General features: G+C 44.1%; 1 protein-coding gene across 1 annotated transcript in view; it reads right to left on the bottom strand.

Annotated features, from left to right (window-relative positions):
- Positions 1–27746, bottom strand: part of tenm1 (teneurin transmembrane protein 1) — a 1669493-nt gene that overhangs the window by 1327042 nt on the left and 314705 nt on the right. The window contains exon 2 of the mRNA XM_078412545.1: positions 8169–8194. The gene's annotated coding sequence lies outside the window, so the exon portion shown is untranslated. The remainder of the gene's footprint in view (positions 1–8168; positions 8195–27746) is intronic.

The following is a 27746-nucleotide window of genomic DNA, read 5'->3' as shown; positions in this document are numbered from 1 at the left end:
GGAGGTCTCAACATAAACATCCCTGATCTGCACGGGAGAGGAAAGCAGGTAGCTGAATGATTCCACTTGGTTACCCAACCTAGTCTGAACACACACTGTGATGCAAGACTGTTATGTGGCTGAATGACTAGCCATAACTGGTCTGCACAGCATCAAAAATATATATTTTGGGATTCTAAGCTCTGCTGCATGAATAATTGAACTACCAAGCAAAGTTGACTGCAAATAAGGGCAGGTAAATATTCTACACTCTGTACACTTCCTATTCTATACTTTACCTCTTACATGAGAGAAATAGATCGGGTAGATGCACAGAATCTCTTGCCCAGAGTAAGGGAATCGAGGACCAGAGGACATTGGTTCAAGGGGAAGGGGAAAAGATTTAATAGGAATCTGAGGGGTAACTTTTTCACACTAAGGATGGACCAAGCTGCCAGAGGAGGTAGTTGAGGCTGGGATAATCCCAAAGTTTAAGAAACAGTTAGACAGGTACGTGGATAGGATAGGTTTGGAGGGATATGGACCAAGCGCTGGCAGGTGGGACTAGTGTAGCTGGGACATGTTGGCCAGTGTGGGCAAGTTGGGCCGAAGGGCCTTTTTCTACACTGTATCACTCTATGACTTGATGGCTCTATTTGCGCAGATATTTACAAGCCTGCATAACGAAAATGCGTTACTACCCACAATAAATGGCATCATATGAAATCAAATTACTTCTTAGAACCAGCGGACACGGTTAAAGTTCTCTGCTTCTTCATCAGCATTTGGGAAATACAAACCATTTAAAATGCTTTCTGCAAAATTCTCATTGTGTTCCAAGCATTATCATATCATATCATATCATATCATATATATACAGCCGGAAACAGGCCTTTTCGGCCCACCAAGTCCGTGCCGCCCAGCAATCCCCGTACATTAACACTATCCTACACCCACTAGGGACAATTTTTACATTTACCCAGCCAATTAACCTACATACCCGTACGTCTTTGGAGACGTTCTCATTGTATTCCATGCATTTGGTGACTCTAAAGGCTTGTTAGCACCCACATCTTTGTTAGAATCTATTACTTCCTGGACTCATCGCATTGGAGTTTACAATTAGTTTCTTTATCAGGAAAATTGCCTCTTCTGGCCCCTTCAATACCCCAGCAAACATTCTGAAAAATACAATGCTTAGAACTATATTCAGCATTCTATATCTTTCTCATCCCTCTACCTTTTGTAATTGTGTTTGGCTTGGTGTAATCGCAGTGTATTCATAGTGTATTTGTGGTATATTTATAGTGTAATCGTGATGAAAACGTGGTGTAATTTAGTTTAGTGTAATTAAATTTAGAGATACAGCCCGGAAACAGGCCCTTCAGCCCACCGAGTCCGCACCGACCAGCGATCCCCGCACATTAACACTATGCTACACGCACCAGGGGCAATTTTACACACACACCAAGCGAATTAACCTACAAACCTGTATGTCTTTGGAGTGTTGGAGGAAACCGAAGTTCCCGGTGAAAACCCACGTGGTCATGGGGAGAACGTACAAACTCTGTACAGACAGCACCCGTGATCAGGATCGAACCTGGGTCTCCGGTGCTGCAAGCGCTGTAAGGCAGCAACTCTACCGCTGCGCCACCGTGTCGCCCAATTGTGGTTTAATCATGGCCTGATCGTTGTGGAATCATTGTGTAATCGTCGTGTGATTGTATTATATTCATGGAGTATTATCTGATTCATGCTGGATTCATGGTGTGTTTTTAGTGTATTATCTGATTTGATTGAATAGTTTTGTTTAGTTTGCAGCTACAGCGCGAAAACAGGCCCTTCGGCCAACCGGGTCCGCACCGGCCAGCAATCCTCGCACATTAACACTACCCTGCACACACCAGGGACAATTTTACATTTTTGTACATTAATACCAAGCCAATTAACCTACAAACCTGTACGTCTTTGGAGAGTGGGAGGAAACAGAAGATCTCGGAGAATACCCATGCAGTCACGGGGAGAACGTACAAACTCTGTACAGACAGCACCCGTAGTCAGGATCGATCCCGGATCTCATTGTGTCCCATGTGTTAATTCCATGCATTTGTTTTCTCTAAAGGCTTTGGACCACCTACATCTTTATTAGTATAAGAAAATAACTGCAGATGCTGGTACAAATCGAAGGTATTTATTCACAAAATGCTGGAGTAACTCAGCAGGTCAGGCAGCATCTCGGGAGAGAAGGAATGGGTGACGTTTCGGGTCGGAACCCTTCTTCAGACTGTACATTTATATCAGTCTGAAGAAGGGTTTCGACCCGAAACGTCACCCATTCCTTCTCTCCCGAGATGCTGCCTGACCTGCTGAGTTACTCCAGCATTTTGTGAATAAATACATCTTTATTAGGGTCTATCACTTCCTGGACTCTCATCGCAATGGGGTTTAAAACCTTGTTTGCTTTTAAAGCTGAAGGGTCTATGAATATTTAAGCTGTACGTCTCTATGAATAAGTTAAGATGTAACGGCTGTAGGAAATTTTCCCGTTAGCAAAGAAAGATACACATTGCCGAAACTGCTCAATTTTGGTCAAAATTAATGTTCTGGAAGGCTGCAGAAGTCATTGAGACTCAGTACTGCCAGCCCATGGAATATGACTTGAATATCCAGACCGAATAGCCAATAAATTTGACGTGGTTTACTGGAGCAGTGCTTGCAACCCCAGGGATGGCATGACAACATGCTGAGGGATTTCAATTCTGCCTCCTTTTTTTCTCAGCCATTTGTAACAACAAACCACATGTCCTGAGGGTTTGCAAAAAGGTCTCTCGCATGGAACGGCAAAGACTGTAACCTGTTTTAATTCAGCGTTCGTCAAAGAGCAGAGGAATAAACAGGGGGATTTTGCGTTTGAGTGAAATCCTAGCCTAGAAATTGAATTCCCTCGTGGCTGTTTCTATGCACGTAATTGACAACAATTGATTTAATCCAGGACAGATCATGCAAGTGACAATCTACAGGTGAAGTCAAACCCGTCATGAAATTGGAATGTGACACATTTCCGTGTGTTAATTATGTTACTGCGCATAATATTTATTCAGTGTTAGATATACATCGTATTATATCATTAATCATGTAAAATGTCAATTACTATCCTTCCCAATGAAAAATTGAAACTGCAATCTGCAATCCACTATCATCATGGAACTGTCAATATCTGGGGGACATTTTTGTAATCGTTATTTCAAGGGACACTCTGCAGACTTGCTCGACCTGACTAGTGCCTCTACTTCCTTAGAAGGCTTAGGAAGTTCAGCATGTCCCTTACAACTCTCACCTGCTTCTACAGATGCACCACAGAAAGCATTTTATCGGGATGCATCGCGGCTTGGTTTGGGAACAACTCCATCCAAGAGCGCACGAAATTGCAGCGAATTGTGGACGCAGCCCAGACCGCCGCACAAACTAACGTCCCTTCTATTGAAGCAATTTATACCTCACGCTGCCTCGGCAAGGCCAGCAGCATAAACTGAATGGGTCTGAACAGAAAGGAAAAAACACAAATAGCAGAAAGAAAAAAACTGACTGAACAGAAAGAATAGGTGACGTTTTGGCTTGAGGCATTCTTCACACTGAAGAAGGGTCTCGACCCGAAAAGTCACCTGTTTCCTTTTCTCCAGAGATGCCGTCTGACCCGCTGAGTAACTCCAGCTTTTTGTGTCTATCATCTGATTACACTCGCAACCCGCATGACATATGATGAAAGAATGAAAGAATGGGTCGACTAGGCTTGTATTCACTGGAATTTAGAAGGATGAGAGGGGATCCTATAGAAACATATAAAATTCTTAAGGGATTGGACAGGCTTGATGCAGGAAAAATATTCCCAATGTTGGGCGGTGTCCAGAACCAGGGGGTCGCAGTTTAAGAATATGGGGTAGGCCATTAAGGACTGAGGTAAGGAAAAACATTTTCACCCAGAGAGTTGTGAATCTGTGAAATTCTCTGCCACAGAAGGCAGTGGATGCCAATTCACTGGATGTTTTCAAGAGGGAGTTAGATTTAGCTCTTTGGGCTAACGGAATCAAAGGATATGGGGACAATAGACAATAGACAATAGGTGCAGGAGTAGGCCATTCGGCACTTCGAGCCAGCACCGCCATTCAATGTGATCATGGTTGATCATTCTCAATCAGTACCCCGTTCCTGCCTTCTCCCCATACCATCTGACTCTGCTATCCTTAAGAGCTCTATCTAGCTCTCTCTTGAATGCATTTAGAGAATTGGCTCCACTGCCTTCTGAGGCAGAGAATTCCACAGATTCACAACTCTCTGACTGAAAAAGTTTTTCCTCATCTCCGTTCTAAATGGCCTACCCCTTATTCTTAAACTGTGGCCCCTGGTTCTTGACTCCCGCAACATTGGGAACATGTTTCCTGCCTCTAACGTGTCCAACCCCTTAATAACCTTATACGTTTCGATAAGATCCCCTCTCATCCTTCTAAATTCCAGTGTATACAAGCCTGGTCGCTCCAGTCTTTCAACATATGACAGAAAAAGCAGGAACTGGGTACTGATTTTGGATGACCAGCCATGATCATATTGAATGGTGCTGCTGGCTCGAAGGACCGAATGGCCTACTCTTGCACCTATTTTCTACATTTCTATGTTTACATGCCGTTCCTTCCTACACATAGAACCATACACAGTCACACTGGGGTAACCCGAAGCTGAACATCCTTTCCCGAGTGCAGTAATTCCCAACTGAACTGGATTGTTTGGGTACAATAATGCGTCTGATCACACCATGTAATGCCAATCATTTCATCGGGTGTTGCCTACAAATATACATGCAACACGAAGCCTCTCAGTGCTTTAATTGGAACAAACAGAGCCACTCCGAGCAGGTAACTCCGAGTGCGGTCTTGCAAACCATTCAGTTGTACTGATTGGTGTTTAAAAGTACAGCTATCACACGAAAGCAATTTCAAATAAACTAGCTGCAAATTTATTCCCAAAGGAAATCCTGGATACAGTTCAAACACTCTTATTTAAGTCCCACTGAGAGTTCATTACACTGATTTTTTTTCACGTTACATATAATTCATTCAAGCTGTGCCACTCGAAACTTTCAAGCATCCATTTTTCCTGGGACTTACACATCGTGTGTTAAATGCCTTTACATTTGTATTGGTAAATGAAGTACACACAAGTCAATATAGAAATTGTAAAATTAAATTCCTTTCCGGCATAGTTATTTTCAAGTTTTCACAGGTAGTATTTGCAACACCTTCATGATATCCCAATGGGAAGGTTCACTTGCACCTCCTCCAAACTCATCTCCCTGTACAAGTTGTTCAAGGTGTGGACTCTTATACATTGGCGAGACCAAATTATAAACCGGGCGATCGTTTAGCTGCACACCTATGCACCTGAGTGGAGGAACAGCATCTCATTGTTCGCTTAGGCAGCTTACAGCCCAGTCGTTATGAGTATTGATTTCTCTAACGTCAAGTAACCCCTGTATTCCCTCTTTCTCCATCCCTCCCCCACCCAAGTCACACCAGATTTTCATTCTCACCTAGCTACAGCTAACAAAAAACGGTTTCCTTTATATTGTTACTTTCTTGCATCACTTTCATTCATTTGTTCTAGATCTCTATACATCATTGTCTATCTCTCTTGTTTCCCTTTCCCATGACTTTCAGTCTGAAGAAGGGTCTCGATCCAAAACGTCACCCTTTCCAACTCTCCAAAGATGCTGAGTTACTCCATAATTTTGTGTCTATCTTCGGTTTAAACCAGCATCTGCAGTTCCTTCTTACACAATGGGCAGTGTAAAGAAATGAACAACAAATTGAACATCAGATTAGCATGCAGTTACATAAAGTTGCCTTGTTTTGTTTCCAGTTTTAGCCAGTTCCCAAAATACAAGTGACACACCTCCAGCATAAAAATAAACGCATGTGATCGGAAATTGTACCATTTAAAATTATTGCCCCCAGCAGCATGGAGGTCCAGCTTAGAGTTGCTGCCTTACAGCGCCAGAGACCCGGGTTCATTGGTAAAAGTACAAATCGCTGGAATAAACAGAAAGGTGTAGGAATATTTAATATTTAATGTGTAAGAAGGAACTGCAGATGCTGGTTTAAACCGAAAATAGACACAATAGCAGGAGTAACTCAGAGGGACAGGCAGCATCTCTGGAGAAAAGGAATGGGTGACGTTTCAGTTCGAGACCCTTCTTCAGGTCACAGGGAGAACATACAAATTGCGTACAGACAGCACCCGTAGTCAAACTTTGCCAACCCAAACGTGCCCTGGTGATCCAGATCCACTGTTTACTGTTAATTCTCTACCCATGCTAATATAAACATAACACAAAAAGTAAGGAAATTTGTGTTTGGTAGATTATTTCTTTGTTGTAACAATGCTTCTTGGCAATAAATCTTATACCGTTGGAAAGCCTGTTTATTTCCCTTTTAAATGGTGCCACATTTGTAAGGAACATGCATTTGTGGGATGAGCAGCAGAGCTGAGTATATGGGTTGCGCCCATGAAAAATGTGCCAAATCCTCTCTGCCAATGCCAAACAGCTTATTCTGCTGTTGCTATTGACTCTTGTTTTGAGCTTCTGGTACCCCCAGGTGCTGACAATCAGGTCACTGATTGGCACCTGATTGGCAGCATCTGTGAGCATGGGCCCTGCTACAGTGGTCAGTAGGTGTCTGCTCCAAGAATCGGCATGCCACGTTTGACTGATCTGGATAGGACCCGTGCGATAGGGCAACTTCAAGCTGGTGTTCCGCAAAACCAAGTTGCGGCATTATTTGGAGTGAGCCCTAGTACCATCTCCAAAGTGAAGGCCAAGTTCCATATAACGGGGGATGACAGAGACAGGCCGCGAAGTGGGCGTCCCAAGAAGACGACACCCGAAGAAGACCGTTTCCTCACCCTGTCAGCACTTAGGAACCGTAGGCTGTCTTCTACAGATTTGCAGTCAAGGTTTGCAGGACGATATGGCCGACGGCTCTCTGCCCAGACAATTCGGAGCAGACTGCACGCAGCCGATCTCTGGTCTCATAGGGCTGCCAGGAGGCCTGCCATGACTGCCCTTCACCGTCAGGCCCGTTTGCGCTGGTGTCGGCAACACGTGCACTGGAACCTGAACATGTGGAGGAACGTTATGTTCAGCGATGAGTCCAGATTCTGCCTACGGCAGTTGGATCATAGGGTCAAAGTGTGGAGAAGACATGGAGAACGCTATGCTGATTGCTGCACCGATAGAGTAACATCTTTTGGTGGAGGCAGCATGATGGTGTGGGGCGGCATCTCCCTCACTGGAAAGATGAGGCTTGTCATCATTGGAGGCAATCTCAATGCAGAGAGATATCGAGATGAGATTCTGCAACCAGTGGCAATCCCATATCTCCACAGTCTGGGACCGAACTCTATCCTCCAAGATGACAATGCTCGCCCCCACAGAGCAGGGTTTCTCAGAGACTACCTCCAGAATTTGGGAGTGGAGAGGATGGAATGGCCTGCCAGCAGTCCTGACCTCAACCCCATTGAACACTTGTGGGATCAGCTTGGGCGTGCTGTTCGTGCCAGAGTGACCAACACAACCACGTTGGCTGACTTGCGACAAATGCTGGTTGAAGAATGGAATGCCATCCCACAACAGTGTGTGACCAGGCTGGTGACCAGCATGAGGAGGAGGTGCCAGGCTGTTGTGGCTGTGTATGGTTCTTCCACACGCTACTGAGGCTCCTGTTTATTAAATGAATAAATTGTTAAATTGCCAATATGTCTTGTTTCTTCAGACTTCAATCATCCAATCCACCAAACAACACCGAACAAGAGTCAATGGCAGAATAAGCTGTTTGGCATTGGCAGAGAAGATTTGGCACATTTTTCATGGGCGCAACCCATATACTCAGCTCTGCTGCTCATCCCACAAATGCATGTTCCTTACAAATGTGACACCAACGGTATAAGATTTATTGCCAAGAAGCATTGTTACAACAAAGAAATAATCTACCAAACACAAATTTCCTTACTTTTTGTGCTATGTTTATAATACAATGTTCCTTCTTCCACATTTCTTTTAACATTTCTCTTTTCGCCTCTGCTCACACTTGGCAACAGATAACTACAGAACAATTAGAAGAGGTGAGTCGTCTACTTACTGCTTCCGTTCCTCATCGGCAAGTTCCTGAAAAACATAAAAGAACATAATGACAATGTATTGCTAATGGCTCAGCCTTTCTGTTGTCGTTTGGAATGATAGAAATGCAAACAGATTGAATGCAACATAAAACTAGATAACACATTCTATTCTCCTGATATTTGCATAATGGTATGCAATCAATCTGTCCTCATAATCACAAGATAACGAAAAAAAAAAAATCCAGTCTTCAAGGCCTCCAGAATAGTAAAAGCTTTGATGCAGTCACTGGCTGGTAAATTGTAGCTAAACTAATTAGGACCAGTAATTCATAGCCAATGGCTTGTCATCTTGTACCTTGCCTCTGAAATATTGACAACATCAGGTTTTACTCCAGCCTGGACACAGCGCACCCTCCCACAAGCTCATTTTTTCTTCTTTTAATGATTTCCTGACACGCAGCATAACTCAGGAGTAATTACGGGAGAGACTGTGCCACTGACTCAGCCTGAGTGCATTCATTTCAGGGCCCACTCTCTGCACCGTGAATGGAGATAGAATGAATAAAATGATCCGGATTTAATTAGACAGTGAGTAATTGGAAGTTTTGAAGATTCTAATGTCAGAACGACATTATTGACATCCTATTTGCATAATCAAATATTCATATCAGGTATTCATTTGATCCTGAAAGTTCCCAGACACTTGATATCGTGCTTGCATACATTTCCATTTCTTATAAACATGTCATGACATTTCATGCAGAATAATTATTAAAGCTAAATTAAAAATGTTCCCATTCCTGGCTCGAAAATGGTTGGCAAGCCAACTGCTCAACTTGACTACGGTTCTGTGACGGTGTTTACGAATATACAGATGGTCCCTTGGTCAAGCAAACTTTGTTTCCTGACAAGCTGACAACTCTTCAGTTACGTCGAGCTTGCCGTCGTACTAGGTACAACTTTTGTTCTTAACTATCGCAAACCTCTTGATGGCACGTGGCCAGGCAAGGAAAACTCCACACTCTGGTGAGGCCCTTTGTGTGGCAAGGACTTCTGTAGATACACCCGGTGATACTGGATCGCAAGGTGGCTCTACCGCTGCCCTGTGATGCTCCTGAGGTCCACTCTCCCAATTCTGTACAGATTTAGTTTAGTTTAGTTCAGTTTAGAGATACAGCGCGGAAACAGGCATTTTGGCCCACTGAGTCCACGCCGACCAGCGATCCCGGCACATTAACACCATCCTACACACAATAGGGACAATTTAGACTTGTACCAAGCCAATTGACCTACAATAGACAATAGACAATAGGTGCAGGAGGAGGCCATTCGGCCCTTCGAGCCAGCACCGCCATTCAATGTGATCATGGCTGATCATTCTCAATCAGTACCCCGTTCCTGCCTTCTCCCCATACCCTCTGACTCCGCTGTCCTTAAGAGCTCTATCTAGCTCTCTCTTGAATGCATCCAGAGAATTGGCCTCCACTGCCTTCTGAGGCAGAGAATTCCACAGATTCACAACTCTCTGACTGAAAACGTTTTTCCTCATCTCAGTTCTAAATGGCCTACCCCTTATTCTTAAACTGTGCCCCCTTGTTCTGGACTCCCCCAACATTGGGAACATGTTTCCTGCCTCTAACGTGTCCAACCCCTTAATAATCTTATATGTTTCGATAAGATCTCCTCTCATCCTTCTAAATTCCAGTGTATACAAGCCTAGTCGCTCCAGTCTTTCAACATATGATAGTCCCGCCATTCCGGAAATTAACCTTGTAAACCTATGCTGCACGCCCTCAAACCGGCACGTCTTTGGAGTGTGGGAGGAAACCAAAGATCTCGGGGAAAAACCACACAGCTCACGGGGAGAACGTACAAACCCCGTACAGACAGCAGCCGTAGTCAGGATCGATCCCGGTCCCTGGCGCTGTAAGGCAGCAACTCTACCGCTGTGCCACCGTGCCGTGCTGCCAAATCTTGTGTCGGAAGAAACTGCAGATGCTGGTTTACACCGATGATAGACACAAAAAGCTGGAGTAACTCAGCGGGACAGGCAGCATCTCTAGAGAGAAGGAATGGATGACGTTTCGGGTCGAGACTCTTCTTCAGATTGAGAGTTACGGGGAGGGAAACTAGAGATATGGAAGGGCAAGGTGTGAAAATGAGAGATCAAAGCAGTCAACGATCAAGGAAAATGTAGAATGACTCATTGTTAGCTGAGGGGAAGTTGACAACGAGGCGTACAAGCAGTAAAATTAATCAGGAGGACAGTGAAACTAGTCGGAGAACTAGGGTGGGGTAGGGACGGAGAGAGAGGAAAAGCAAGGGTTACTTGAAGTTAGAGAAATTAATATTTATACCGCAGGGTTACAGCCAGTTTCTGCCTCCCCTGACTCTCAGTCCGATGAAGTGTCTCGACCCAGAACATCACCCATTCCTTCTCTCCAGAGTTTAGATTTTTTTAGATTTAGAGATACAGCGCAGAAACAGGCCCTTCGGCCCACCGGGTCTGCGCCGCCCAGCGATCCCCGCACACTAACACTATCCTACACCCACTAGGGATAATTTTTACATTTGCCCAGCCAATTAACCTACATACCTGTACGTCTCTGGTGTGTGGGAGGGAACCGAAGATCTCGGAGAAAACCCACGCAGGACACGGGGAGAACGTACAAACTCCGTACAGACGGCGCCCATAGTCAGGATCGAACCTGAGTCTCCGGCGCTGCATTCGCTGTAAGGCAGCAACTCTACCGCTGCGCCACCGTGCCGTCCTTTGCTGCCTGTCCCGCTGAGTTACGCCAGCCTTTTGTGTCTATCTTCTATACAAATCCTGCTGGTGGTGAGGCTCCATTTCTCCAGCAGAGCTTTGAGGAAATGAACCTTTTGATACCTGGGTAAACATATTTTCCCCCCTCAGCCAACTCCACAAAAACAATATTAGCAGCCATTCACTTGTTGTTTGTTTGCATCTGACAGCAGTTCAAGATGTCCTGAGGATGTAATAAATTATTAAGTTAATAAGGTAGGTCTCCTTTCGTGCCATGCATCACAGTGCTGCCATGATATTCCGAAGTAATCTTACCAGATGCTGCTCAAGGAAATTGATAAATCTCATCTCAACATCCTGAACTAACTGCTTAGAGACGTAATCACCGTTATTAAAACAAACTTGGCACTGCATTCCAAAATGCAACGATTCCTTGTGTTTGGCCTGGAGGCAGTGTTCATCTACTTAAAAATAAACATTTTGCATCGGGACAAGGTGAACGTGCAGAGTCTTTCACCCAGGGGGCAGAGGAATCAAGAACCGGAGGACACAGGGGGTGGGCAAACTCATTGAAACCTACCACATAATGAAAGGCCTAGATAGAGTGGATGTGGAAAGGGTGTTTTGAGCAACGGGAGAGTCTGGAACCAGAGGACAGAGCCTCAGAATAAAAAGGACGACCTTCAAAATGAAGATGAGGAGGAATTTGCAGGAGGAACTGCAGATGCTGGTTTATACCGAAGATAGACACAAAATACTGGAGTAACTCAGCGGGTCAGACAGCAACTCTGGAGAAAAGGAATAGGTGACGTTTCGGGTCGAGACCCTTCTTCAGACTGAGCGAAGAAGGGTCTCAAACTTTTTTTTTCTCTCTAAAGATGCTGCTTAACCCGCTGAGTTACGCCAGGATTTTGTGCCTATTTGAGGGGGAATTTCTTTAGCCAGAGGGTGATGAATCTGTGGAATTCATTGCCAAAGACGGCTGTAGAGGCCAAGACATTAGGTATTTTTAAGGTGGAGATTGATGGGTTCTTGTTTAGGAAGGGCGGGGAAGGTTACGCGGAGAAGGTAGGAGAATGGTGTTGAGAGGGAAAAATAGATCAGCCATGATTAAATGGCGGAATTTACTCAAATTGGGTAAACAGCCTAATTCTACCCCTATGCTTTCTGGTCTTCTGGTCTTAATTCAAATATGGAAAACACCTGAACTAATGTATCCAATGGCTGCACTTTTGTATTTTTCAATGCTTCTAAGTGTCTTGCGTATTAAATCATGAGCAGGGGACATGTCCACAACCTGTGGTGATGAGGCTAAAAGCTGAACACCCAAAATTAATGAGCAAACTGTTCACCAGATAAAAGCACATTGTGCGGCACTGTGGCGCAGCGGTAGAGTTGCTGCCTGACAGCGAATGCAGCGCCGGAGCCCCGGGTTCGATTCCGACTACGGGTGCTGTCTGTACGGAGTTTGTATGTTCTCCCTGTGACCTGCGAGGGTTTTCTCCGAGATCTTCGGTTTCCTCCCACGCTCCAAAGACGTGCAGGTTTGTTGGTTAATTGGCTTGGTAAATGTAAAAATTGGCCCTAGTGGGTATAGGATAGTCTTAATGTGTGGGGATCGCTGGTCGGCGCGGACCCGATGGGCCGAAAGGGCCTGTTTCCACGCTGTATCTCTAAACTAAACTAAACCTTCAGTTCCTCAGAAAAATACACAGTAGTAAAAATATTGGGCAATTTACATCTCTCTTTACTCAGAGCTGCTGAATCCAATTGCAGGCCCTTCTCTTAGACCCTGCTCTTGATGTGGATAGAACCATAGAGTCACACAGCAGGCCCCTCAAGCCAAACTTGCCCACACTGACCAACATGTCCCATCTACAATAGTCCCACCTACAGTACCTGCGTTTGGCTCACATCCCTCTGAACCTAATGTACCTGTCTAATTGCTTCTCAAATATCGTGATCGTACCTCCCTCAACTAAACTCTGCCAGCAGCCCATTCCATACACCCACCACCCTTTGCGTATAAAAGATACCCCTCAGGTTCCTATTAAATCTTGCCCCCCCCCCCCCCCTCACCTTTACACCTCTGTCTTCTGGTTCCCGATTCCCCTACTCTGGGCAGGAGAATCTGTGTGTTTACCCGATCTATTCCTCTCACATTTTAGTTTAGTTTAGTTTAGACATACAGCATGGAAACAGGCCCTTCGGCCCACCGAGTCCACACCGACCAGTGATTCCCACACACACACTGATATTAGACCTACACACACTGGGGACAATTTACACTTACACCAAGCCAATTAACCTACAAAATTTTACCTGTACGTCTTTTGTACACAATTTTGATTTGGTCGGTATGAGTGAATTGAGAACAGAGAGGTGAAGGAACCTGCAACTTCATGAGTAGTCATTTTCAGACAGCTCTTTTGCCAACGAGGCTATCAAGGGAGTTGAGAAAAGCTCTGAAACAAAAATAACTTTCATGCATATATTATTTATGGAGCCCGAAAATCAATGTTGAAATATCCTAATGGTATTATTAAACAATAATGAGTGTTCGGGGGGTGGGGAGGGTGGTTGTGGAGCATGGCGCGGAGAGAGATGATCTATAACTCCAGTGGCAGACTATAAATAGTCAGCCAAGTCGACTAAATTGTCATCCAGTTATGTATTTGCCATTTGGGATAGGTTTACATTGTCCTCCATTTCAAATGCCTCAGCATTTACGCAAAAATCACAAAGGTAGTTCAACAGGATATTATTGCCTCTCCGGATGCAGAACGACAGTGAAAGGGTTAATGATGAAGCCCAGATTTCCAACCGTTACTGAGCATACACAACAGCAGGGAACAACATTAGAGATATGAATAAGCCATTTGATCCAGCAAGTCGATGCACCACTCGATCAGCAGTAGGTAGGTCCAGCGGTAGAGTTGCTGCCCCACTGCACCAGAGACCTTTATTCAATCCTGACTACGGGTGCTGTCTGTACAGAGTTTGTACGTTCTACCTGAGACCGCATGAGTTTTCTCCGGGTGCTCCGGTTTCCTCCCACACTCCAAAGACATACAGGTTTGTAGGTTAATTCACTTTTTAAAATTGTAAATTGTCCCTAGTGTGTAGGATAGTGCTAGTGTACCGGGATTGCTGGTCAGCGCAGAAAAAGGCCCAGTTTCCACGCTGTGTCTCGAAAGTTTAAAATAAAGTCCAAAGACTTGCCAATTTGCCCCTTTGAGGAACAATATGGATGACTACTCATTCGTACCGCGCAAATTCCCGAATACTTGTCACGCATCTCATCCTTACAAAGGTCGTTTGGACGATACTGGATCAAACAATATGTGCATTGGCCCAAACCCATATATTGGAAACTATCCTGCTCTATAACGCTCAGTTATTGATTGTCCTAAATTGGATACATTCACCAAGCTTTCCTAATGAGTATCTGAATTGTATATTCAATACGAGAAACACAAAACGTGGAGTAACTCAGCGGGTCAGGCAGCATCTCTGGAGGAAAGGAATAGGTGACGTTTCCGGTCGGAACCCTTCTTCAGACTGAAAGAGAAGGCCAGAACGAAACAGGGCCGGCAACAGATTACTTCAGGAAGTGGTGGGGGGGGGGGGGGGGGGGGGAGTACATAATGGGCCATTACTGGTTGGGGAAACAATGGGCCAATATGGACTCCACCCTTCGATCATCTGTTGCCCAGACCTATGTTTCCTCCAGGGATGCTGCCTGACCCGTTGAGTTACTCCATCATTTTGTGTCCATCTTCGGTATAAACCAGCATCTGCAGTTCCCTTCTACCCAGATATGCTCAAGTTTGTAGGTCTGGGCTCGTTGAGGGGTGGCATACAGGTGTCACCATTTCCAGCAGTAGCTGGATTAGGTAGGGAATATTTTGCTCTGGGCTTGGATCCAATGCTCTTTCATTACTTTAAAACCCATTGCCACTGACTATCTGGACTCAGATGTAAATAATGGTTACTCGTCTAAGAAGTGGAAGAGCATTCAATTGCTTCGAAGCCCAACAAAGAATCAATTCTTTCAAAAAAATGGTGGAGAGAAAGTTGCCAGGAAAAGCCGGGTTGAACTAAATCTGATAAAAGCTTTATTGGCAAAACAGCAAAAAAAAAATCTTTACAAACTGTTCTCTGTGGTGCTTCTTTTCAAATGCTTCTTGAAGGTTAGCAATACAATAATTTTGGGAAGATACAGAGGCAGTATTGCAAAGTGCAGTAGGCTATGACACATGTTGGAAAAGTTGCTACGGTACTCAGTTATTGCTCATTTAATGATGAAGCCAGTGAATCATTCTGGTTTATACATGGTCCTTTGTGTGAAGCTGTGGGATGTCATAATAGAGCGCCTACTTGCTTTTGCATGTAATGTGCAGTTTCATTTACCAAAGAATCAAAGGAGCAATTAGAATCATAGATTCAAAGCTTCATACCTCTTCCAGCAGCTTGCTCCATATATCCACCACCCTTTGTGTGTAAAAGTTACCCCTCAGGTACCTACTGAATATTTCCCCCTCACTTTCAATCTATGTTCTCTGGTTCTTGGTTCCCCTACTCTGGGCAAAAGACTCCATCTATTGCATACACAAAATGGTGGATTAACTCAGCAGGTCAGGCAGCATCTCAGGAGAGAAGGAATGGGCGATGTTTCGGGTCGAGACCCTTCTTCAGACTGATGTCAGGGGGGCGGGACAAAGGAAGGATGTAGGTGGAGACAGGAAGACAGTGGGAGATCTGGGAAGGGGGAGGGGAAGAGAGGGACAGAGGAACTATCTAAAGTTGGAGAAGTCAATGTTCATACCACTGGGCTGCAAGCCACCCAGGCGAAATATGAGGTGCTGTTCCTCCAATTTCCGGTGGGACTCACTATGGCACTGGAGGAGGCCCATGACAGAAAGGTCAGACTGGGAATGGGAGGGGGAGTTGAAGTGCTAGGCCACCGGGAGATCAGGTTGGTTAAAGCGGACCGAGCGCAGGTGTTGAGCGAAGCGATCGCCGATCCTGCGTTTGGTATCGCCGATGTAAATAAGTTGACATCTGGAGCAGCTTGACCCGAAACGTCACCCATTCCTTCTCTCCTGAGATGCTGCCTGACCTTCTGAGCTACTCCAGCATTTTGTGAATAAATACCTTTGATTTGTACCGGCATCTGCAGTTATTTTCTTATACCATCTATTGCATAGGGCATTCTCCCCATCTATTCATCTCATGGAATCAATTGACTCGCTTTCCTTTTAAAATGTGCTGCCAATAGACAATAGACAATAGACAATAGGTGCAGGAGTAGGCCATTCAGCCCTTCGAGCCAGCACCGCCATTCAATGCGATCATGGCTGATCACTCTCAATCAGTACCCCGTTCCTGCCTTCTCCCCATACCCCCTCACTCTGCTATCCTTAAGAGCTCTATCCAGCTCTCTCTTGAAAGCATCCAACGAACTGGCCTCCACTGCCTTCTGAGGCAGAGAATTCCACACCTTCACCACTCTCTGACTGAAAAAGTTCTTCCTCATCTCCGTTCTAAATGGCCTACCCCTTATTCTTAAACTGTGGCCCCTTGTTCTGGACTCCCCCAACATTGGGAACATGTTTCCTGCCTCTAATGTGTCCAATCCCCTAATTATCTTATATGTTTCAATAAAATCCCTCCTCATCCTTCTATATTCCAGTGTATATAAGCCTAATTGCTCCAGCCTTTCAACATACGACAGTCCTGCCATTCCGGGAATTAACCTAGTGAACCTACGCTGCACGCCCTCAATAGCAAGAATATCCTGCCTCAAATTTGGAGACCAAAACTGCACACAGGACTCCAGGTGCGGTCTCACCAGGGCCCGGTACAACTGTAGAATGACCTCTTTGCTCCTATACTCAACTCCTCTTGTTATGAAGGCCAACATTCCATTGGCTTTCTTCACTGCCTGCTGTACCTGCATGCTTCCTTTCAGTTTATTCACAAAATGCTGGAGTAACTCAGCAGGTCAGGCAGCATCTCGGGAGAGAAGGAATGGGTGACGTTTCGGGTCGAGACCCTTCTTCAGACTGATGTCGGGGGGGGCACCCCCGACATCAGTCTGAAGAAGGGTCTCGACCCGAAACGTCACCCATTCCTTCTCTCCCGAGATGCTGCCTGACCTGCTGAGTTACTCTAGCATTTTGTGAATAAATCGATTTGTACCAGCATCTGCAGTTATTTTCTTATGCTTCCTTTCAGTGACTGATGCAGTTCCATTCTCTTACAGAATCATAGAGAAATAACTTCAGGCGGCATTTCCTGGAAGGCAACATGGTGCGGCTGGTCGAGCTGCTGCCTCATAGCACCAGATACCTGGGTTTGATCCTCATCTTGGATGTTGTCTTTGTGGTGTTTGCACATTACATGGGATTCCACTGGGTACATTGTTTTCCTCTCCCATCCCAAAGAAGTGTGGTTACTTGGTCTCGGTAAAATATGGTCTCTAATGTGTAGGATGTGGATCAGAAAGTGGGCTGAAGGGCCTATTTTCATGCTGTATCCCTTAACTACAAGTATAAAAAGTTGCATTCAACGCCTGTGTTTAAGTAAGCCACCTAATATAAGGAGGTAAAAGGGAAAGTTTTGATAATAAAGAGTAAGACTAAGGATATTCCCATATTAGGCTACTATTGAACATCGAAATACTAAAACTCTTGTTTGTTTGTTTGTTTGTTCCGGAACTACAGCCAAAATGGTACACGATAGCGCGACAATTTTAGGCCCACCTTACTCACCGTCGTCCCTTTGGTGCTAATGGAAGTAGTTTCATTGAAATCGGTGTTATATGTTTAAAGTTATTCACATTTTAAAGTTTAAATCTATCTTCTAGGGAGGGAGGGAGGGAGGGGGAGGGTGGAGGGAGGGAGGGGGAGGGGTGGAGGGAGGGGGGGAGGAGGGAGGATAAGAGGGTTGAGGGGGATGGAGAGAGGGTAAGGGGGTAGGGGAGGGGATAGGGGAGGGGGGAGGGGGTAGAGGGGAGGAGGGGGTAGAGGGGAGGAGGGGGTAGAGGGGAGGAAAGGGTGCTGTACCAATGCAGGAAAGGTTTGGGCCCAACAGGTCTACTTGGACTAGTGATACTATATAGTTCAGGTCTCCCATCTTACTACCTCTCCCCACTCCCCGCCCCCCAACCAGTCTGAAGAAGGGTCCCAACTTGAACCTTCCCCTGTTCATGTTCTCTAGAGATCCTGCCTGGCCTGTTTATTTACTCCAGCACTTTGTATCCTTTTGTATAAACCAGCATCTGCAGTTCCTTGCTTCTCCATTCTTTCTCCACCAGTTCTTTAGCTATGACCTCAATAGCTATATCGGTGTGATATAGAGACAGGTATGAGATTTAATTGAAACGTATAAAATTAAACACATCTAAATGGAATGAATGACAAGGAAGCTCTAATAACCCATAATGAAGAGGTCAACTGGAGGACATAGACCCACAATAGCCGGAGATAGTTGAGAAGATTGGAGGAGGTTTTGTTTTCACCCGGAAGGTGCTGAAGGACTGTAATTCAGTCTGGAAGTACAGTCTGAGGCTAAACTATTGTCACATATGAAAAGTTTAAGTATGCACTTAAAGTGCATTGATCACAGGAAACCACTGGAAAATATAATTAGACTTGCACAATTGGCCACTTTCTGTGCTGAAAATTTCTGTGAAGAAACTTTCAGTGAACCTATGATGTCTGCTTTTGTTATGTGTATGTGCAGAAAGGAACCTCAGATGCTGGTTTATACTGAAGGGTGACACGAAGAGCTGGAGTAGCTCGGCAGCGCTGGAGAAAAAGATCGGTGACGTTTCGGGTCGGAACCCTTCTTCAGACTGAAAATTGAGGGGAAGGAACTGGAGGCAAGAAAAGGCCAGGACAAAACAGGGTGTCAACAGATGCCCAAGGAAGGGGTGGAGCCTGTAATGGCCCAATGTTGGCTGGGGAAGAGGAATACAAGGATGCAAACAGTGGAACTGGTAGGATGATAGGTGTATGTCACTTATATATCCACTATACTAAATAACTGTTTATGCCCGGACAACATCTTTACACGGACACAAATGCTGGAAAAACTCTTGGCTATGGAGTCGTCTGGGGAATAAAACAGTTGGCAAAGTAACAACTTCATGTAAACTGAGTTGAAGATATCAACTGCTGAGGAAACAGTTGCGTCACTAACTATGTTTTAGATTTTGACAAAACTGTTTATCACGAGATCGTAACTTTCATAGAACATAGTACAGCACAGGAACTGGCCCGACAGCCCACAATGCCTACACCAAACATGATACCAAGTTAAAGAAGTATCCGCTGCCTGCATATGATGACAGGGCCTACCGGGAGGTGGTGGTTGATCTGGCACTCTGGTGTCAGGACAACAACCTCCTCTTGAATGTCACAAAAACTAAGGAGCTGATTGTGGACTTTAGAAGGGCTCAACATCCGAGGACGTACACGCCACTGGAGATAAATGGGATTACTGTGGCTAGGGTGAGCAGCTTTAAATACCTGGGAGTCCACATCACAGAGGATCTGACATGGACAGCACACATTGCCGTACTGGTGAGTAAGGCAAGGCAGCGCCTTTACCACCTCAGACAGCTGAGGAAATTCAGAGTGTCTCTGAGGATCCTTCAGTGCTTCTACGCTGGGGCTGTAGAAACCATCTTGTCCGGGAACATCACAATCTGGTTTGGGAACAGCTCTGCCCAGGACAGGAAGGCTCTGCGGAGAGTAGTGCATTCGGCTGAACGCACCATGGGAACTACACTCGCCCCCCTGCAGGACCTATACATCAGGAGGTGCAGATCCAGAGCCAGCAACATTATGGAGGACCCCTACCACCCCAGCAACGGACTGTTCCAGCTGCTACGGTCAGGCAAACGCCTCCGCTGTCACGCTGTGAAAACAGAGAGGATGAGACGGAGTTTCTTCCCACAGGCCATCAGGACTGTTAACTCTCATATCACCAGGGATTAATTTAATTTACTGTATTAATTTATTTGTTGAGTTAAAAAATGTATTCTATTCTGTTTTGTAGTTTTAGCACAATCCGCAGGCATTGCCACTTTCATTTCATTGCACATCTTGTATATGTATGTGATAAATAAAGTTGACTTGACTTGACTTGATCCATGTCACTCCATACCCTGCATAGCCATGTGCCGCCTATACAAAAGCCTCTTAAATGCCACGATCGTATCTGCCTCCAACAAAACACCAGGCGTCGTGTTTCAGGCACCCACAACTCTCTGTGCAAAAACATTCCCCGCACATCTCCTTTAAACTCCGCCACTCTTACCTGAAAGCTGTGCCCTCTAGTCTTTAACGTTTCCACCCAGGGTAAAAGGTTCAGACCATCTACTCTATTTATGCCTCTCATAATTTCATATACTTGTATCAGGTCCCCTCTCAGCCTCCGGTGCTCCAGAGTTTGTGCAATGTCTCCTTTCAATTAGATTCATAGACCACTTGGAGGAATTATTGATTACTCCAATCATGAATCCATTGTGTATTATGTATCTATACTTATCATGTATCTATGCACTGTAAATGGCTCGATTGTAATTATGCACTGTCTTTCCGCTGACTGGTTAGCACGCAACAAAAGCTTTTCACTGTACACGTGACAATAGACTAAACTGAGCTGAACTGAATCATTTGGCTCTAGTTTCAAAGTGGAAAAAAATCTTGGATTCCCATTTCTGTGTACACTTGAGACTTATACAGGAGATTACAAGTTGGTGGATTTCAAGTGCTGACTTGTCTTGGGTTATGTGCATAAGTTCACAAGTTATAGGAGCAGAATTATTCAATTTGCCCCATCAAGTCTATTCCGCCGTTCAATCATGGCTGATCCATCTCTCCCTCCTAACCCCACTCTCCTGCCTTCTCCCCATAACCCCTGACACCAATACTAATCAAGAATCTGTCAATCTCCGCCTTAAAAATATCCATTGACTTAGCCTCCACAACCTTCTGTGGCAATGAATTCCACAGAAACACCACCCTCTGACGAAATAAACTCCTCCTCATCACCTTTCTAAAGGTTTCACCATGAATTAATAGCCTCATGGTCATTCAATGTGGAGTTGTAGTTTAGTGTTGATTAATGCCTTTGAAAGAACAGTATTCCAAGCAAGAAAGTCATCAATCAAAGTTTTGAAATAAAAAAAACTTTTAAATAAAAACTGTTATATTTTGGATGTTGAATGGATGGAAAAAACATAATGCCATTTATTTAAACATAATGTCAAACTTTGACTTGCATCCATTTATATTATACTGATCAACTTAAATAATGTGGGATTGTGGTCATTTTGGAAATACAATGATGAGCAATGGATGTTGTAATAAATTCAACAGTGACCATGCAGGATTTATTGACAAATCATCTTAGTTTATATCGCAGGATCTGTCCATTGCAATGGATTTAACTTCCTTTATGTCCGAGCCCATTTACTGCCTTTTTAAAGCTGATGGAAATAGTCATAGAGTCAAATAGAGGATAATCTGATGAATTCATAGAGTCATAGATTCATACAGTGTGGAAACAGGCCCTTTGGCCCAACATGCCCGCGCCAGCTAACATGTCTCATCTACACCAGTCCCACCTGCCTGCTTTTGCCCATATCCCTCTAAATCTGTCCTATCCATGTACCTGTCTAAATGTTTCTTAAACTTTGCGATAGTACCTGCTTCAACAACCTCCTCTGGCAGCTCATTCCATACACCTACCACTCTTTGCATGAAAAAGTTACCCCTCAGGTTCCTATTAAATATTTCCCCCCTCACCTTAAACGTATGTCCTCTGGAAATGTCGAAGGAAATATTCAAAGGTTTGCAATAAATTCCCTCTCTTTGAACAGATGACGGTGGAATAAATCAACTTCATGAGCACATTGGAAGTGTCTCAAACGCAACTCAGAACCGAGCAATTAGCTTCTTCCCCCATCAGTCCACCCTGTAGTTACTTTCCACAAGCAACACTGATTGTGTCCATACCCCAATCCTTGCTTAAACTTCAAAAGGCAGCTATCACAACTGAGGGCGGCACTGTGGTGCAGCTGAACAGATGCTGCCTTACAGCGCCAGAGACCCAGGTTCAATCCTGCCTACGGGTGTTGTCTGTACGGAGTTTGCACATTTTCCCTGTGACCGCATGGGTTTTCTCCGGGTGCTCCAGTTTCCTCTCACATTCCAAAGACGCGCAGGTTTGTCGGGGTTAACTGGCTTCTGTAAATTGTCCCTGAAGTGTTGGTTACAACTAGTGTACGGGTAATCGTGGTCCGTGTGGACTCAGTGGGCTTCCTTGCTGTATCTCTAAACGAAACAACTGCACACTACAAAACCATATGGCGACCTTAGGTAACATACTAGCCTGATAAAATTGGTGCTGACTACAGGGGAAAAAAACTGCAGTGTTCTGCAATCACGTCAAACACAAAATATCTTTCACCATGACATTATTGATCATAAATTCCCGGCTACTGAATATTATGAAAATTTCAGTGGTGGTGTTAATGTGATAGACACACAAAGATAAAGTTTTAATGAAAATATCTAATTTCTCGCCATCAGAAGCACAGTCTTTGTTATGAACTGACATATAACTGATCGTGCAAATAAGTAGTATTGCAAATACAGGAGTTTTGTGACAGCACTTTGTGCCAGAGATTGCTGAAGTGAATTATTGTACAAGTTGTTTCATTATTTCAACTTGTTCATGTACATTTAGCTTTCAAATGATTTTCCCTGTAAGCTGAGTATTGGTGTTCTGGCAACTGGGACTTTGATGGACATTAATGCATCTCCCATGTCAATGAGATTAAAGAATTCAGATGTACCCTGAAGAAAGATTGCAAGGATAGACACGAAGTACTGCAGTAACTCAGCGGGTCGGGCAGCATCTCTGGAGACTTCAGTCTGAAGAAGGACCCTGACCTGAAACGTCACCCATCCTTTTTCTCCAGAGATGCTACCTGACCCACTGAGATACTCCAGTCTGAAGGACAGTCCCAATCTGAAACGTCACCCATCCTTTTTTTTCCAGAGATGCTGCCTGACCCTCTGAGTTACACTAGCAATTTGTGTCTATCTTTGATATGAACCAGTATAAGCAGTTCTTCGTTTCTACATGTACGATTGCAAAGATGTGGGTAAGTATATCTAGACAAATTCAGAGAGGGAAAAGTAAGTTTGGATTAAAAGAAGGCTAAATATATTAAAGGATTTTTTTTGTTTTAAAACATTTCCAACATCAATTCCTAACAAATTGAAAACTCTCAATTTTTCAATAGGTAGAAACAAGGAACTTCAGATGGTGGTTTACAAAATAGGATACAAAATGCTGGAGTAACTCAGCGGGTCAAGCAGCATCCCTGGAGAACATGGATAGGGGACGTTTTGGGTCGAGACATCCCCTATCCATGTTCTCCAGGGATGCTGTCTGACCCGCCGAGTTACTCCAGCACTTTGTGCCCTGTTTCACTCTTAATTTTTCACATGTTCATTAGGAGGGTTTGACTGCACTGACGATCAACTTTCACATTGCTGGTAGTGTACTTAGATCAATAGTCAATTGCTAGATTTAATTTCCTACCGTTGAGTTTAATGGGCAATTAATTTAAAATGGAAGAACGGAATAAAATCCATGGAGACATGAAGGACAAAAGTTACAATTCACCACATATCTCTTCCTTGCCATAAACCAATGGCCAATTTATATTTTAATAATAGCATGCATCATTCATACACAAGTGTTTTTTTGCAATAGTGATAGCCCAATTAAATAACCGTCTAGCATCAGGATCACTCTCGATTGTTCAAGGTGATGTCTAATGAAGCACTGAATCGTACGTAAATAGGTCCATTGGAGCAGAAGTCATTTGTTGTATTTTAAAGTCTTAAACTGGAATACATTCAAAGAAAGGAAACGATATGCAAATAAATAATCAGGCAAAGCAGGGATGGGAAAGATAGCCTTCATTTGAAGAACGTTTCTGGCCACAAGGGAGCACTATTGTCAGATTTATATTGGCAATTTGGTTCAGAGCTTTGGACATCAATTGCTGAGTTAGTCCGATTGTCACTAATGGAAAGGTGTATCATCAAAGCTCATGAGAAAGGTCATTCTAATTGGTGCCAATTAAATCGTGGACCCTGGCAAAGTTCAACACCTTCAAGTTTTGCTGCACTCAGAAGCAGACGAGCATTCTTCATCTCCAGAGAGTACTTCATGAAGAAATGCTGAAAATTGTTTTTCATCTGTTACGGTAAGACCTTATGACAACCAAAATCACTTACCATCAGTGCCTCTCCCTATTTGGGGTGGCAGGCCTGGTTCGCTGCTGCGAGCAGAAGATAGGTCTGTTCGATGAATCGCACAGCAGGTGGTGAATCAGGTGCAGCAGGTGGTGAAGAAAGCGAATGGTATGTTGGCATTCATAGCGAGGGGATTTGAGTATAGGAGCAGGGAGGTTCTGCTGCATTCGATTTATTCACAAAATGCTGGAGTAACTCAGCAGGTCAGGCAGCATCTCGGGAGAGAAGGAATGGGTGACGTTTCGGGTCGAGACCCTTCTTCAGACTGATGTAGGGGGTGGGACAAAGGAAGGATATAGGTGGAGACAGGAAGATAGAGGGAGATCTGGGAAGGAGGAGGGGAAGGGTTCTGCTGCAGTTGTCCAGGGCATTGGTGAGACCACACCTGGAGTATTGCGTACAGTTTTGGTCTCCTAATCTGAGGAAAGGCATTCTTGCCATAGAGGGAGTACAGAGAAGGTTCACCAGATTGATTCCTGGGATGGCAGGACTTTCATATGAAGAAAGACTGGATAGACTCGGCTTGTACTCGCTGGAATTTAGAAGATTGAGGGGGGATCTTATAGAAACTTACAAAATTCTTAAGGGGTTGGACAGGCTAGATGCAGGAAGATTGTTCCCGATGTTGGGGAAGTCCAGAACAAGGGGTCACAGTTTAAGGATAAGGGGGAAGTCTTTTAGGACCGAGATGAGAAAGTTTTTTTTCACACAGAGAGTGGTGAATCTGTGGAATTCTCTCCCACAGAAGGTAGTTGAGGCCAGCTCATTGGCTATATTTAAGAGGGAGTTAGATGTGGCCCTTGTGGCTAAAGGGATCAGGGGGTATGGAGAGAAGGCAGGTATGGGATACTGAGTTGGATGATCAGCCATGATCATATTGAATGGCGGTGCAGGCTCGAAGGGCCGAATGGCCTACTCCTGCACCTATTTTCTATGTTTCTATGTTTCTATGTTTACTTAACTTTGTCGGTCCCAGAAATGGGGCAACTCTTGTGTACTCCCTAGGTGAGGTCTGCTGCATGATTTTACCAGGTTGAATGCACAGCAAAGCATTTCACTGTGCCTCGGTACATGTAGCAATAAAGTATCATTGGATCATCACCGAGCAAGAATGAGCCCCTCGATGGTTAAATTTTAAGCATTCTAAAGTAGCTGAGATATTCCATAAAACACCAGGATCAAAAAAAAGTTCACAAAATGGCATGTTTTTCATTTAAAGTGTTTGATTAGCTTTGGAAGGCAAAATTCAAAATGCATAAATGAACACGATTATGAGTGATGACAATATTACTTTGATGTACTTTTCCTGCAAGATTTCAAGCTACCAACATATGCAAAACTTCTCGAAACTATCCAAAACTCATGAGAAGTTATTAATATGGGGTTTAAAAAAAATTATTTTGCAATTTTGCCCGAGGCCCTTTGCAATCGGTTTCCATATCACAGAACGTGTCACAGGATATTAGTCTTGTCTTCTGTTTTATCTTTTCATTTTCATAAAAATTCTCTTGTTAATGAATTAAACCAATGCCTACAGGCCCCGAACTCTGCACAAAATGAATTCCCAATCTCCTTCAAGGTGTCAGAGGCAGCCTGCACAAAATGGAGACGTCCCTATAAATAGCTTGTAATAAAAATCAGAATAGTCATTAATTGAGACCACTGTCATACACCTGCTGGCAATTATCTCGGGAGCTTTTTTTTTGCAAAAATGACAAACGTTATGACAAGGAGAAGGAAATCAGTGAAAACTGATTAGGTTGTCCACTTGGCATCTGGGAAGATTAAATGTTATTTACGGTTTGATCACCTGGAATATAATATTGCTCATGTTCAGAGGCTGTAGGAGCAGAATTAGGCCATTCGGCCCACTAAGTCTACTCTGCCATTCAATCATGGCAGATCTATCTTTCCCTCTCAACCCCATTCTCCTGCCTTCTCTCCAGAACCCCTGACAACCGTACTAATCAAACATCTGTCAATCTCTGTCCTAAAAATATCCTTTGACTTGGCCTCCGCAGCCTTCTCTGGCCATGAATTCCACGGATTTGCCACCCTCAGATGAAAGAAATTCTCCTGCATCTCCTTTCTCAAGGTATCGTTAAAGAGTGCATGTGGTCTGATATAAGAAGCTAAGAGATAGACCAGAAGTAGGTAGGTTGTTTGCCCTTTCAATTGCTCCACCATTCATTAAGGTCACAACCAATCTCCTGTTTCCAACATTTTATTGCTCCACCTTCAGATCCTTTAACTTTTTGTTAGACTTTTAGAGATACAGGCCTCTGAGTCCGTGTCGACCAGCAATTACCTCACACACCAGCACTATCCTACACACTAGGGACACCTTCCATTTTTTTTTACCAGTGCCAAATGACTTACAAACCTGTACGTCTTTGGAGTGTGGGGGAGAAACCGGAGATCCCGAGAAAACCCACATGGTCACGGGGCGAACGTACAAATCTGTACAGACAGCACCAGTAGTCAGGATCGAACCTGAGTCTCTGGTGCTGTAAGGCAGAGGTTCCACCGCTGCGCCACTGGTATCCGGAGATCATAATTTAGAAGTAATAAAAAGGAACTGCAGGTGCTGGGTTTATACCACAGCTGGACGCAACATACTGGAGTAACTCGGCAGGTCAGGCAGCATCTCTGAAGAAAATGTTTTGGTGGCGTTTTGGATTGGGACATTTCTTAAGACTAATAGTCGGGGTGGGTGAGGAGGGGGGGAGGAGGGAACTGGAAGCAAGTAATGACAGGACAAATCACGGCCAGGCAACAGGTGAACGAAGACAAGGTGGTTCCCTGTTAAGCCAATTGTTGGCTAGGGATGGTGTGATCCCAAGAAGGACACACACCATTGCGTACTGTGGAACTGGTTCACCTACTTTTAGTGGATAAAAGGGGTAAAGGAGGGAAAATGAGAGGTGAGGGGATTTACGAAGCCTTGTTTATCATATTATAATCTAATGATAATAATCACCTCCTCACATAAACTTTCTCCACACATCTAATTTGAAACAGTGAAATCAAAATGTCGAATCCAAAACAAGCTATTCATTGGAAGGTTTCAGAGTAGAGTTATTTAAAAAATAGTTATGTTATGATAAATTCACAATGTATAATCAAAATCATCCATTAAAATATTATGCTGCAATTACAATCTGTAAGAATTAAAGTATGAGCAGAATGTTATAGAGACAAAAAAAAGTGGCAACATAAATCATTTTCCCCAAAAATATGGCCAGAAATAGATTACATTATTTTTATTTAACATTTCACAATTATGTCTATAAGATATGAACTCATCACCTAAAAATTGTAGATATTTATTCACAAAATGCTGGAGTAACTCAGCAGGTCAGGCAGCATCTCAGGAGAGAAGGAATGGGTGACGTTTCGGGTCGAGACCCTTCTTCAGATTGCTGCTTCATATCTTTGAAAGAAAATCTGATACTGTTATCATTCAGGGGCACAGTAGT

This window comes from Rhinoraja longicauda, chromosome 15, assembly GCF_053455715.1.
Source record: "Rhinoraja longicauda isolate Sanriku21f chromosome 15, sRhiLon1.1, whole genome shotgun sequence".
Taxonomy (NCBI): domain Eukaryota; kingdom Metazoa; phylum Chordata; class Chondrichthyes; order Rajiformes; family Arhynchobatidae; genus Rhinoraja; species Rhinoraja longicauda.
This window is presented reverse-complemented; position numbering and strand designations above follow the sequence as displayed.